This window comes from Fringilla coelebs (genome assembly GCF_963513975.1).
Source record: "Fringilla coelebs genome assembly, chromosome: 15".
In the NCBI taxonomy this organism is placed as follows: Eukaryota; Metazoa; Chordata; class Aves; order Passeriformes; family Fringillidae; genus Fringilla; species Fringilla coelebs.
In genome coordinates, this window is record NC_140041.1 from 13,995,110 (window position 1) to 14,009,510 (window position 14,401).

A 14,401-nucleotide genomic window follows, 5' to 3' on the forward strand; every position below is an offset into this window, starting at 1 on the left:
GCATTTGCATGTTGTGTTTTTGGGCACAAATCAGGCTGTGTATTTTCCAGTGCTAATAGTCTGGTCTTGGTGGAAGAGTCCCTTTAGCCCCTGAGTGAGCTTTTGCCTCAATATTTGTTTCCACAGATGAAGACTTTTGATATTTTTGTTTTTTCTTTCCCCCCCAGCCTCTGTGCATTCAGCAAATCTTCTCAGCACATTGACAAGAATGATGCATAGGTCTTTCATTATTATTTATCTGCAATGTTTTATGCATCAATGAATCCCATATTTTCCTTCTGCCTGATGAATACTTGGCTGCAGGGAGAATTGTACCCACCTGGTCATTAGCAGTCAAAGAATGGTGTGTCCTGGGAGAATAGTGCTGGGTCAATAAAATTGTGTCTAGGCATTATGCTGGACAAAAGGGGATTACTGGGGTATTGAATGGGAGGTGAGTGATTATTGATTGAAGTATTTGTGTTTTGAAATAGCTCTGAATAAAAACATACTTCACGTGTTGCCACTTGCCAAACTTCTGGTTTTTCTCTGTGCTAATGGGAAGAGTCCTTTTGTGCTGCTCATTGCCAGTGATGTTATTCACCTGCTCAGTTGTGGAGCCTGCCCTGTGCAGTGATTCACACTTGAGTTGTGGCTCTGAGCTGTTGCCAGTGAAATTGGGAATATTGGGACCCACAAGGTCCCAAATGCACCGTGTGGATTTGCCCCTGACCCGTGGGTCCAGCCTTGCCCCACAGCTCAGTCTGGCAATAACAAAGTTGTCTGGAGCAACAACTCTCTCCTTTAGCACCACTCTCCATTTAACATTTCCATATTTCCTGTCATCAGAGCATTGAGAAGATTGGGAATGTATTTTGCTTCCCAAATTCCCCGGAGGGCTCGGATTTCTTACTGCAAAGTAGTTAAGAATGCTGCATAGATGGGGAAGATTGATGAGCAGTAAGTAAAATATTTAAAGACGTGTGTAAGACAAGCTTTGCATGGTATCCATTTATCATCTTGAGCAGATTTCATCTCCAAGCTGAGCTCAGACTTTTAAAGGAGAGCATGAGAGCCTCTGCTCTTGGAGCTGCAGCTTCAGAGAACTTCAAGGGGCAGCAGCCCCTGCAGAATGAGCCTGTCTGTGCATCTTTATTGAGCTGGTACTTGCTCCCCATTTATTGCTGCAAAGGTTTGGTTGCTGCTGATGGCAAGAGGGACACAATCAGACATTTCAGCAGTGTAATTAGTCTGGTGTGGAGGCAACAAAGTTGTTCCAAGGTCGTGTTGTCACATCAGAGCAGGCTGTTTCCTGCATCTCATTTTTGTGCCCACACACAAAGAGACACTTTTCTGGCTGATATTTATAGAGAAGTCCTACAGTCATTTTAATTATGCACAACATACTGATGCCTGCTTCACTGATCATAATTGCAGCTCTGACCTGTTTTATTTTGTGATTTAGATGCTTTCTCTTAAGCATTGCTCTGGGCTATGATTTACAGCAGCAGGTACTGGAAGGGAGGAGACAGCCACTGATAACACAGCTTTGGCTGGTGGAGGCTGAGGTGAGCTGTGGGCTGTCACTGAAGGGCTCCTGCCTGTCTTGAGCAGTCTTGCCATGCCTCAAACCCCTGGGAGGGAAGAGAGCAGCTGTTTGAAACGTGCCCTGTCCCATTCTGCTCCCATGGCCTGTCTTGTTCACCCCTTCTAACTTTATTTTCCCTCCTAGCACTTTCCAGCATGAAAAGTTCACAGCCAAAACCTTCACACTCTGTCTATTCCTTCTCAAAGGGATTTTATTTTTGATCTGAATGATTGGTCATGCAAAGGCAAGTCCAGGAGCCTGCCCTGCCACAGGCAGCCTTGTGCTTGGTGGTGTCCAACCAAAGGCATCCCAGCACTACTGCAGTGCCCCTTCCTTTTGTCACATTAAAGTTTCACTGAGAGGAGAAATCCATTTCTTGTAAAACAAGGAAATGTAGGAATGTGGCATCTCACGAGCAGCAGCGCTGCCAGTCTGCATGTTGTAGCAAAAGCACCCCCAGGGAGTGTCTGGGGAGACTTAATTTTTAAATCCCTTGTCATGTTGTTGTGCCACTGGCTCGTTTGCCAGCAGAGGTGTCAGAAGACAAGTTCCATGGGGCCTCTGCAGTGCTTGGCAACAAAACATTTGTCACCTAATGCTTTGAAGTGGTTCCCCAGGGCAGGAAAGATGTGTTTGGGAAAGAGGATGACCCATTTCCATCTTTCAGAAGTCTTCCTCTCATGGAAGCTTTGCTGGGAGGGATTTCTGCTGATGGAGGAAACACAGGATGCAACAAACTCCTTGGAGAGCTGTCTGTCCATGGAGAGTGGGACACAGAGCTTTGTTTTGTTCACTTTAGTCCCATTAATAGGTCAGGGCTGGCACCTGTCCTATCACAGTCAAACCCACTCTAGCCATCAGTACCTGATCCCTCTGCACACAGACCCTGTGGAGCATCTCCTGAGCTGAGCCTGGGATCATGAACCCTAAAACTGAGTAATCCCAGTCCTGGGGCTCAGATAAGCTCATTCTGGCTGCAGCAAAGGCTTGGGGTGTTCCACATGAAAGAATCCTCATTGCAGGGTCACTGAAGGCACCAGGCCCCCCTCTCACCTGGCAGGTACAGAGCAAGGGCTGGTCCCAGTGCCTGCTGAGGGAGCTGGGGGCACTTCAGCTCTTGCTGTGCATATTCTTTTTTCTTTTTCTTGTTTTTTTAAACAAATTTAGCATTTCCCCTGAATTCTTCACGTTGTCTTAAAGCAACTGGTGGTGGTGGTTGGGTGGACTGGAGAGCCACATCCACAAATGACAGAAAGAAGTTTAATCCAGAATTAGTGATCAGGAAGGTGGGTTGCTGTTTGCTCTGCTTCTCCCCTGCAGTCAGTCTGACTGTATTTCCCTCCAAGGATGGAGTCTGCCTTTTTTTTTTTTTTCAGTGTGTCCTTCTGTGGTATTTTAGAGAAACATGGCCTGGCATAACTCTTGCAGGAGAATATTGTGTGTTCCATAGCATGGCACTTTAATGGCTGTGGGGCTGTTCAGCACAGGGCTCCTAACAACCCTCAATGGACTGTGGCTGTTCTCACCTCCAGGGTAATGGTTTGCAGTGCAGTTATCTGCTCTGGCATGGGCTTAATGTCACTTGCTGAATCTAGTTTGGACAAGAAGCCATAGTAAGAGAGGAAATGTTGAGATGTATTTCAGTTGAGTTGTTTTGTTTTCTTTTTGTATTTTTATTTTTTCTGCGGGTAAAATAAATGCAGGAAGTGTTGACCTTATTCTGTAGCATCCACAGGCTATTTCTGCTAGTTTTTTTAGCAGAAGCTGCAACAAAAATTCTCCTTGTCTCAGTGTATCTTAGTGATGCCTTTTCATCCCAGGTTCATTGCACTGGTGTGAGAGACCTGGGAGCAGCCATGCTGTCCTGAGGTTTGAAATTCATTTTACCTAAGCTACTGAGTTGCTGGGATTGTTCCTTATTGTGTGAGAGTACACAGTATAGGAATCCTCTGTGTTCCCTCACCTTCTCTAGTTGCATCACATCATCTGCTCTACAAAGCCTGGCAGAAGCTGTAAACTTGTACAGGGATTTCAGAGTGGTGGGAGGTTGGGTTATTTGGGTGTGATTTTTTTGTTGTTGTTGTTTTGTGGGTTTTTTTTTTTTTGTTTTCATTAAAAAGGGGGGGAAAAATGAAAAACACTCAGCCCACTGACATACTGGATATTGATAATGAGAGGAGTGATTCCAAGTGTGGTGCTGCTCCTCAAGTAAGACCAAGTGTTCTCATTAAAACCTGGGGTCCAAAGCAAATCAGCAGCAGATTGGGACTGGTGTTTGCCTGTCTCAGAGCTGCATGCTCAGGCACAGAGCTCATGCTCTTGTTTCATCCAGGGTGCTTTGCAGACTCTGCTGCTCACCTGGCTCTCACTGACATGGCTGGTCACTCTTTGTGGAGCCTGGACCCATTCTCAGTGGGTGAGGGTGTAAAATAAAACCAAAATAAAACCAACCTCCACTGCCCCAGCTGCTTATCTCCTTCTCCTGGGGCTCTTTCCACCACTGAGGTACAAAATTCTGCAGTTTCCAGAAGCAAATGCCTCGGTCTGTCTCAGACCAGGCTCCAAGTGGCAGGTCCTCGAAGCAGATGTGACAGCTGCAATTGTCACCCAGCTGGTGCCATCACAGCCAGTGACAGCCACAGCAGAGGCCCTGCCAGAGGCAGAGGAGCCCCTGAGAACTCCTCAGTGGACAACTGACCATCAGTGTGTGGCTGCTGCACGACCTGCTGGGATTCAGGATCTGCTGCTCCCCTGAGCAGTGCTGGGGGAGCTGCTTTGCCCCTGAAGGGGGCTATTGCTGGCTGCCTTCCTCAGGAGGGCTTGCAGGGATTACAGAGCTTAAACCTCCCCCTCGGGGCATGGTGAGACTGCATCGTTCCCAGGGGCATCTCTGAGCCTTGCAAAGGAGGCTCAGGCTCTGTCTGTCTGTCTGTCCTTGCAGGGAGCTCAGTTCAGATGGTTTCTCTGCTGGGTGCTCATGCCACCTCCAGAGCACAGCTGGTGAAAATAAACTAGATGAGATGGATTATATAGGTATTCTGAGTGATGATCTGTCTTGAGGAGCTAAAGCCTGAAAGTTGTTTTGTTTTTTGTTTTCTTATCCTGTGTTCCTGCTTGTTTGCTTGGGAGTTGTTTGGAAGTTATGAGTTAAATGGATTTTAGGTACTTGGCTCATTTAGTGCTAAACCCCTTGATGTCCCTTTGCTTTCTGTCCTGACAATCTCAAGGTGTCAGTGAGTGATTTCTTCTGTCCTTCTGCATGATGGAAAGAAGTCTGAGAGTGTGGATAGATGTCACTTGCTATCAGGTGCAGATATGAAATGGCCAAGAAAAGCAGAATGGAATCTTAAGTAATTTCCTTTGCTGTCTTCTGAAGCTGGGAGGGTGTTTTATTTTGATGGGTGGTTCCTTCTTTTACCAAAAGGCATTTCTCCTTCATTCTTAACCTTTGGTATTAGCAGGTCAAAGGAGGCTGGCAGGGCATGAGCAGAATGCAGCCTGTGAACCCTGCAGCATGAGCACCCCAGACCTGTGCTGGGTGAAGCTCCCCTGAGTCAGGACCAAGCTGGAGTCTTTGGCAAATTCCTGTGGACACTGCCTTTGTAAGCATAAAGCTTGCTGGGATCTGCCTCCCTCACTTAGAAGCTGCAGCTTTTATGCTGGCACGCAGTTATTGGAAATCATGGGAATGCTGCCTGTTTGCATGTCATTAAAACCATCACTGTCAGCCTCCTAATTCCAGAGCACAGCAATCTGCTGACAGCAAAGACTGAGGAGAGTGGTAATGACACCAGCAGGACAAGCAAGGGAGCTGTGAGGGGTTGTGCTTGCCCCGAGAGAGCCTTCCCCAGCGAGCAGCAATTGCACGGCTCACCTTCCTGTTCCGACCTGGCAGTAATGCACCATCAGCTGAAAGCCAGGAGCTGTTTATTGATTATTACACACCATCATTAACCTGCACATGCTGAACAGAGGCATTGAAGTAGAGAGGGAAAATCTGGCTTTCAACTCCTGGGACTGATTTTCCAGGGAGGTGAAAGCAAACCTGTGACAGTCAACAAATTGGGAAATTCCTGATGTGTCACACATCACTGCCAGCCTGTGGAGCAGCTCAGGAGGATCTGATGCAGAAATATGAGCCATTAACCGGCCTCATATGTTGTCCATATCCTCACGGATGGGCCAGGGTATAAAATTAGCCAGGCAGTGCAATAGACTGCAAGCCTGGCACTTCAGGAAAGTTCACCTTCCAGAAGTGCCCAGGATGGGGTGATGTTGCTTTGAATGTGCTGCTTCTCTGTTTCAGAAACAACTGGTCCAAAACAACATGCCATTGCCAGCTCAAACAGGGGAGGTGGGCTTGTGGGCAGGCAGAGGAACAGGACTGCTTTTTTCCTGTTTTGTTTGTGGAAATGTGAGTTGCATGCTAAATATTGAATCCTCCAGTAGCGATGCCAGGGTCTGTGGCTTTGCCCTCAGTTGTTCAAGCCAGGTCCTTGGGTGCTGGGAGTGTGCTGCTGAGGCTGCCACCAGTCCTGCTCAGCTCATCACCTGAAACTACCTTGTGCTGTAATTGGTGAGAAAACGTGCCAGAACAGGCATGTGTTAGAGCAACTTACTGATTTTTATCAGACAACAAATATTTTCATTTATTCTCTGTTGCTGAAGAGGCCTTGGTTACTCTTTGGGAAAATGGAACAGAGATAATAGGTTTGTGCTGCTGCTGCTCTTCTATCTTGCTTACTCAGAGCTGACCCTGTCTCTGTGGTGGGGGACCAGCCTGCCCACTGAACATGTCACTGCCAAAGCAAACCGTGTAAATCTAATGATATTACACACTGCTCTCAAAGATGGAGAAAACATTTGTAATACTCTGGCTTATCACTAAGCTGCCCAGTCATGAAAGAAGCAGAAAGCTGGTGCATTCAAATAATAGTATAAAAAATAACAGAGGAAGAGAAAAATGTTTTAAGGATCCCACTGTGGTGTTAGCTTTTCCTGTCAAAAAGACCAATGTTTTGGCTGGGTCAGCACGATTGTAACAGAATTTCTGAGATGTGGTTTGATGCAATATTTGTGAAGGTATTGTTTGCTAAACTTATTTTTGTTTTTCCCTACCAATCTCTCATTCCCCATTCTATAGTTATACTGAAAAAAATTGGCATTATACACACTCTAAATTATTAAGTTTTTCTTTATGGTGACTACCCACTGGTGAGCTTTAGTAACAATTATCTTCCTCCCAAAGTACAGGTCTGCACAGCAGGAGATTAGATTGGTTTTGTGACTTTGCAACCAACTTTCTTTCTAACCTTGAGTGAACCTTTTGATCACAATTATGTCTCGGCACACCATTGTTATTAAACCTAATGATACTTAAACACAGAATTTAAAACAAATGTTGTGATATTAATGGGTACTCTGACATAAGCCTGCCCCCCTTTTTTTTTTTTTTTTTTTTCTGAAAAATCTCAACTCAGGGCTTTCACTGACCTTTTGTATGGCCAAGGACTGCAGGTCCTGTGCAGTTCATGGTGCTCAGGGAGCACAAGGCAGCGCCTCTGCTTGGAGAGAACACCCCAGCTCCTGGTGCACTTGGGCTGGGCAGGGTATCTGGGGGGTCTGGGGGCAGCCTGTTGTGGGCTGCTTTGGTTCACATCCGTGTGGGGCTGTGGGCATGGCCTGGGATCTGCTCCCAGTCTCACCAGGAGTGCTGTGCTGTTGTGGTGTGTAAGAATTCAGAGCCTCGTGCTGAGCATGGCTCTCAGCCAAGGGGATTTTGCCATGACTGAGTTCCCCCTGCTGATGGTTTTGGTGCCTTCTGCCAACAGAAAAAGTGAGAAGACCTCTGGTGTGCCCAGTGTGGTTGGTGTGAAATTGCCAAAGAACAGAAATCATTGCTGCATCCCTGGTCTCTCGTATCTCTGGCCATTTCTGTCTCTTTAGTAGAGCAATATCCAGATAAAGCCGTCTGATTGCTTGGGAAATCTCCTTTCCAGGCTCTTCCCAGGAGGTGCAGCTGGTGATGAGTGCAAGGGATGTCCCCAGGTGCAGCCCCAGGGACATCCTCTCTGTTTGGCTCAGTTTCCCTTCCAGGAGGGGACCGAAGGTGACCAGGGGGTTCCCAGGAATGATCCATCAGCCCAGTGAATGCTGCCACTTCCTCCCCATCACTCACTGGAAGGGGACACTGCATTCTAGATATTGGACTTAATTGCTTTCTGAATGACAACACATTAGGTTTAATTACCCATAAAATTGAAGTACAGAGACTTTGGGTCCAAAATAATTTTCCAGCTCAGTAATCTATATGTGCCCAACCTCTCAGCATGGTGTCCTGTATTTCCAAAGGCGTTTCAGGGTGCAGTGGGTACACGTGTGCTCATCAAAACCCTTTTACCTGGAAAGACTCTTTTTGCATGTGACATTTTTGTGATTGCAACCAAAAACCAAGAGTTTTGCTGGAGCTGAAGTCTGCAACTGAAATAACCTCTAGGATTGCTAAGTAAATGTGAAATTTTCCTAGGTCAGAACTGTAGTGTTGCCTTTTATCTTTGAGTTGATTGCTCTTGTAAAAAGTTGCACTGGGAAAAACTAAACCAAATAAAATAGATGACATGCATCCTCTTTTAACTCCATTGATATTAAAAGAAATAAGCCAGATCAAATGCAGAGGAAATAACTACAGAGAAACTTTAATCTGCCTATGAAATCTTGTAAAATTAAAAGAGAAAGTTGTTCTTGCTCCTATATTGAAGTGAATAGAAACAAGATTAAAAGAGACATCCTTAAAAATGCTATTTCTTTCTGTTTTCCTCTCCCTGAATCCAGCCATTGGGTTCTCCTGACCAGGCTCTGTCTGACTGGAAAGTGCTCTGGCACTTGCAGCTGCATGTGGTGTCTCAGGTTTTCATGTTGTCATCTGCTGGGGCTGCATAGGGAATCAAATTGGGCAACACTTAAATTGCTTTAAAGCATGGTCGAGATGAGGCTTGACAGAATGAAAACAGGGCTATTCTGCCATTGCTTTTAGTGGGTTTTTTTGTGGCTTTCCCCACCCTTTTTTTTTTCCCCTTTTCAGCCTACAGCTCTCATGTACTTGTAGGAACCCATTGCTAGAACACCCTGTGCACACCACAAAGATTTCAGGAAGGAAATGTTGTTCTTTTTGTGAATAAGAATATCTGGAATGGAATGACTAGCATTAGAAGCATTGAATCTTTTAAAGAGATTGGGAGATGACTCCCTCACACATGGGGATTTTTTTATTTCAGGGTAAATAATTGCTAAATAGTGAGGTTTCTGTGCCAGTGTGCATGCACAGGCCACAGCACTGGGAGCCTGTAGCACTGGATCTTGCACCTTCAGCTACACCCTGTGGAATAATTCCTCCTTCATCTGGAAGGAAAATAGCAGACTCTAGGTTTCTCCTGTGGAGCTGTGACTCTGTTCCCATTTCTTCCCAGTCTGTGGGAAGAAGACACAGCAGAGTCTGTTATTAATGATGGCCCCGAGTTCAAGGAATTAAATAAGAGGATACAGGTTAGGTGGCTCAAGCACAAGCTCATATTAATTAATTACCTGCATTTCCATGGTGGCTGGCTGGGATTGTGCTTGCATTGAGTCACAGCTTTGCTTATGCCTGCTCTGTATCTCAAAACCATCATGAGGTTTCCTGTTGCTTTCCCTATAAATCATTCTTTGTCGAACAAGCTGCATACCTCACTGAGCAAAAGCTGAACATTCCCTCCTTTATCTGGAGTATATATTATTCTGCTAATGCTCATATGGCTACTTTTTATTTTTTTCAAGGTCATTAGTCACTTGCCACGATGGTAAAAATGTGATGAACAGCCCCATGAAAAGTTCAATGAAATGAATAACTAGCTTTAAACCATTTTATGGGGAAAAAAAAAAAAAGGCAGCAGTAAACCAGGCAGTGTGTTTCATGTAGATGAGTTTTCTATGACTAACCTTGCAAGGCTGAAATTCAGTCTTGTGCTTTGATTCTTAGGTACCCTCATGAAATTACTCTAATGATCAAGAATTTCCTTTATTATTTCCCTGGGTTCTTTATCTTCTCAGATAAGACGTGTGGTAACAGAAATTTCTCTGCCTCTGAGAAATAATGCTATTCCTTGTGTGTATTTACTTTTAGTAATTCCACAGCTTTCCCCCATAAGCCACAGAGTAGATGACTAATGAACTGGTTTCACTTGGAGCTGTTCTGCTCAATACAGAACATGCTGTGACAAAGTAATAAATTCACCACAAAAAGGGTTTATCATAGTAGTGGGTATCCTGATATAGTGAGAACCTGGTTCTTCAGGGGGAAGGATGCTATAAAGATATCAACCCTAGTGTTTGTATTTACTTCTTCATGTGAATAACCAAATAAATCAGATGCAACTGGTATAAGAAAAGTAATAAATTATAGTGGCATTCAGGCTGAGCTAGGAGAATGACCTGTGCCATGGTCCAGGCAAATGATCCAACACCTTGCTGTGAGCACATCAATCTTCTCCTGTAGTGACACAAAGGATTAAAGACTCATCAGTGGTGTTATCTAATTTAGAGGTGCCCAGTGAGACCTCAGGAGGGTTAGCAAGTTGCTATGAGGTTTTGTTTGGAGGTTGTTTTATTTCTGGGTAAAACATTGAGCTTATGCACAGAAATGGAAGGAGTATGACTTTTTTTCCCTTCTGCATTTGAAGGTTTTCAGGTTTCAGTGTTTTCATTTCTGGAAAATTTTTGTTTCATTAACTGCTGCAATGCACACAAAGGTGAGATTTGTCCTTCTGGGAAGCTCAGCACAAGTGCATTAATCTATTTGAATCCCAAGGGCTTGCTGAGAGAAGCCTTATATGGATCTTGATTCACCTTTGAATAGGAGTGAATCTTTGTTACAACCATAATGGGCAATTTCAGTGTTGCCTTCCCCCCCCCATTTTTTTTCTTATGATTATGTTCTAAATCTTATGTTATTTCACTTCATAAATGGAGCTCTTCAAAAGGGTCTTTAAAAAGAGCAGGCTTTTGCATAGAAAAATTTTGTTTCTGCCCTTCAGTCAGAGTCTCTCATATAAGTGAAAGCCCAGGGAACAAGCAGAACTAAGTTTTTTCTTGTCACATCTTGCCGCTGTAATTTTTGGCATATGGCAGATTCAGGTTTTCTGACAATTAATTGGTGGCAACTTCTGTAACACTTTGCATTCCTTCCAGCTAGTGTCCTGTGCAAAGGTAAAAAGGCATCTAAGGAGCTTGTGATATTTTGGTGGGCCACCAGCTGCCAGCAGAGCTGGGAGGCACCGTTTGTCACCTCTGTCCTGGTCCCTGGGGACAAAATGCTGCTGCAGAGGTGACTTGCCCAGAGCTGGAGATGCTCAGAGCAATCACTCTGAGCCAGTCACCATCTCCTTTGAGTCCTACTACTCTCAAAACTTTATGCCCACAAAAAAACGAGGGATAGACCCCCCTCATTTCATGGAGTCAATGTGCTAAACCAGCAATATTTTGGAGATGTCTGCTGGCAGTTCTGGAGCGTTTGATGCTGCCCTGGGCCAAAATGAGCTGCTCTGTGGGCAGGCCAGGTGAAGAAATACCTCTCTTTGTTTCTCCTGGGGCTATAAGTGGCTTGAGCTTCCTGAGGATGGCTTCTTGTTGTCAAATTATCAGTTATTATGGTGTTGTTGAAATGCTAGAGTGAATATCTCAAGTGCCACTTGAGCTGTAGCAGCAGATTTGTTGGCGAGCGAGGAGACGGCGAGAGAACACAATGCTCGCCCAGGGAGAGGTTGGAGTTGTCACTTCCCTCTTTAATGGAGACAGGAAAGGTAATTAACAGCCAGCCTTGTGTACAGATTCCTATTTCATGGGGAAGATGACTCATTTTGGCTCTGAGCAAGCATGAGAATGAAATTAAACCAACTCCTGGTGCCATGCCAGTGACTTTGGCATTTTAAAAATATCTCCCCTCTGTGTCCCAACACGAGCTCACTATATTTTCAAAATCAGTTTGTGCTTTGTGGGAACAGGGGTTTCCAGGCTCTCTCTGTAGGTGAAATACGGCTTTTATTTTCCTACTTGCATCCAAATTCAGTCATTTAGTAACCTCACAGTGTATTAGTTGTGTGGTTTTTATGTGCATCAACCTGTTTCCATAGAGTATTTAAGGTGTACTCAAGGTTAGATTTATTGCAGCAGTCAAGGAGTTTGTAGAAGGGTGTGTTGGGCAGGAAACATGGAACAAGATATTGGGAAAGGCTGCAGTTATTCCCTCTGCCAAGACTGTGCTCCCTACAGCTCTCTCCTGCATCCCTGGTAGGCAGGATGGACGAGCCGTGCTCTGTCTGGAGCTTCTCTCCATCTCCAAAGGGCTGTAGGTGTTTTGTGTGTGATGAGTCAATGAGAAACTCCAAAGGAAGCTGCAATTTATGCATTAAAGTTTGGGCAAACCTGCTGCAAATGAAATGCCAGGCGCTGTAATAATGAGAGCAATGTATTCTTTGTTCAGTGATGTGGGTTTCCTCTGTTGTCCTCCTTGGGAGGTGACTGATGACCAGCCAGCCCTGCCTTGTCCTTGCTCCTGTCTTTTCATGCTGCAAGTTGTTGGTTTTTTCCCTCAGAACAGTCTGTTTCCATGTTTGTGCCTGTCAGTGGGTGCTGGGTGTCACCCCCAGCTCGTGGGGAGGCTCTGAAGGCAGCACCCAAGGCTGGGTGAGGAGGGGCTGGGTGGGATCCAAGGGGGCAGACACCTGCAGCCTCCAGGAGGGAACTCCCCAAATGCCACAGCCTGGCAGCTGGGAATTGCTGCTGGATGTGCCTCCTGCTCGGAGAGGGAGCTGGGGATGAGCAGCAGGGATGAGGGCAGGACTCTGCTCCCTGCCCTGCGGAGTGGCTGGGAGTCTGTCCCTCTGTGCTGATCACAGTTTCTCCAGGGTCACCTGTGCTAACACTGAGCAGTGAACAAATGAGTTTAATTCCAGCTTATTTACTTTTCACAGCTGTAAAGGACTATCCAGTGCCTTTTTACTACCCTGCCAATGTAATAATCAGAAATAAGACATATCTTGAGATATTCTAAATAAATTCCGGTGCTTGTGCTGTCAATTTTTTGTACGATGTGGTAGAGACCTTGGATTATTTTTAAAAAATTATTTATTAAGGAAAAACAGCCATAAATAACTCTCTACTGATGGACTGATTCATTACCTCCTCCCCCGCCCATTTCCAAAATAACAACCCAGATCCAGCTCCCCACCAGCTTTACCACAGCAGGAGCAGAATTTAGATAATGAGGGCATGAGGAAAAGGTTACCAAACAAAGCTAAGGGAGTTAAATTTAGAAAAGAAAGAGCTAACAGGTGGCTAGAGAAAAGGGAGGGAGGAAGACTTTGGAGAGGCAGTGAATAGAAGTGTGATTGCATTCGTTACGGGGTTTGTATAATAGAGAAAATGTTGGGAGTAAAATAAACTCCATAAAGAAATATTTAAAAATGTATTGTTTGCAGAAAACTGTAATCAATCTAACTGACAGTCAGAAAGGTCTATTTAAATTGCAGGGCTTCTCTCCCTTGCACTCCTACCAAAATCTGCTTCAATAAATTGGGAAGAGTATAGAAACAGATACTCAACATGACAAGTTGAACCATTTTTAAGTTCTAACTGGATTTGCAGCTCTCCCTTTCCTGTATTTTATGGTGTGGTCTGACATGATTTTGGTCCAAGGGCTCATCTTGGAATGTTAATACCAAGATCCAAAAGACTTCCAGACCTCTGCTGGCTCTTGTGTCTTCATACCAAGTTGTTTTTTTGCCTCAAAGCCAACTTTTATCAAAGGAAGCATATAAAAGCAGAGATATAGCACAAAGTCATTTACCTGCTGCTTTCATTTGGCAGTGATAGCTTTGACTGCAACTGTGCTCCATAGACTGACTCCTAGAGCAGAGATTAATTGTCCATGTGGGGGACTGAGATGCAGCTAAAGAAAGAAACTGAAGTTTGGCCAATGCCCTTGGTCTCACTTCTTATGTTGGAGGATATTGCCTGGGAGAAGGATTTGGTTCACAGTATGTGATAAGAGTGACTTTATGAATAACACAATGCTGGGATTTTTGTTGCTGCTTTTTCTTCTTTTTTTTTTTTTTTTTTTTTATTGGTACCAAGGCTTTCTTAGTTTTTTATTTTATTCAAAGTGGAAGAAAACTTTGTCTTGGCCACAGATCCAAGAGAGTTTTCAGATAAATTTGACTACAGAAATAGTATTCATTTTTCACATTACTTATCTGCAATGCTACTTGGCTCTATCCACCAGTAATGGACTCCAGAAATGCCTAGCTCTTCACATATGGAGTCTAAATGAATTTTCATATGCAAATATTAATGTTGCATGCATTTGAAGTTGGACAGATGAATCCCAAATGAAGTGCTCCCTGCACAGAGCTGGAATCTGGGAGTCTCAGCTGCACAACATTTCAGAGGTTTTTGTCAGTAGAGCAGTATTAAGCCCTTAGGTAATATATTATTGTTTATACTTAGTGGAAATCCTCCAAGGATTACTTTCTTTCTTCTCATAGAGTTTGACTAGATTAAGGAGGTGTATTATGACAGTGCTGTGTCACTACTGGGCTTTAGCTGAAGGAGTAACTTCAATTTCTACTGTCCCTGAACCATTGGCTGTCAGCTGTGCATTGATAAGGCCACGGTCCTTTCATGGTTCCTAGATGTGGCCTGTGCCTGGCTCAGAGCACAGCATCATCCTGAAGATGATGTTTCAGTCTCTTTTTATGATTCAGGGACAAACTCCTGAATTTCTTCTTTGACGTGATGGCAGCT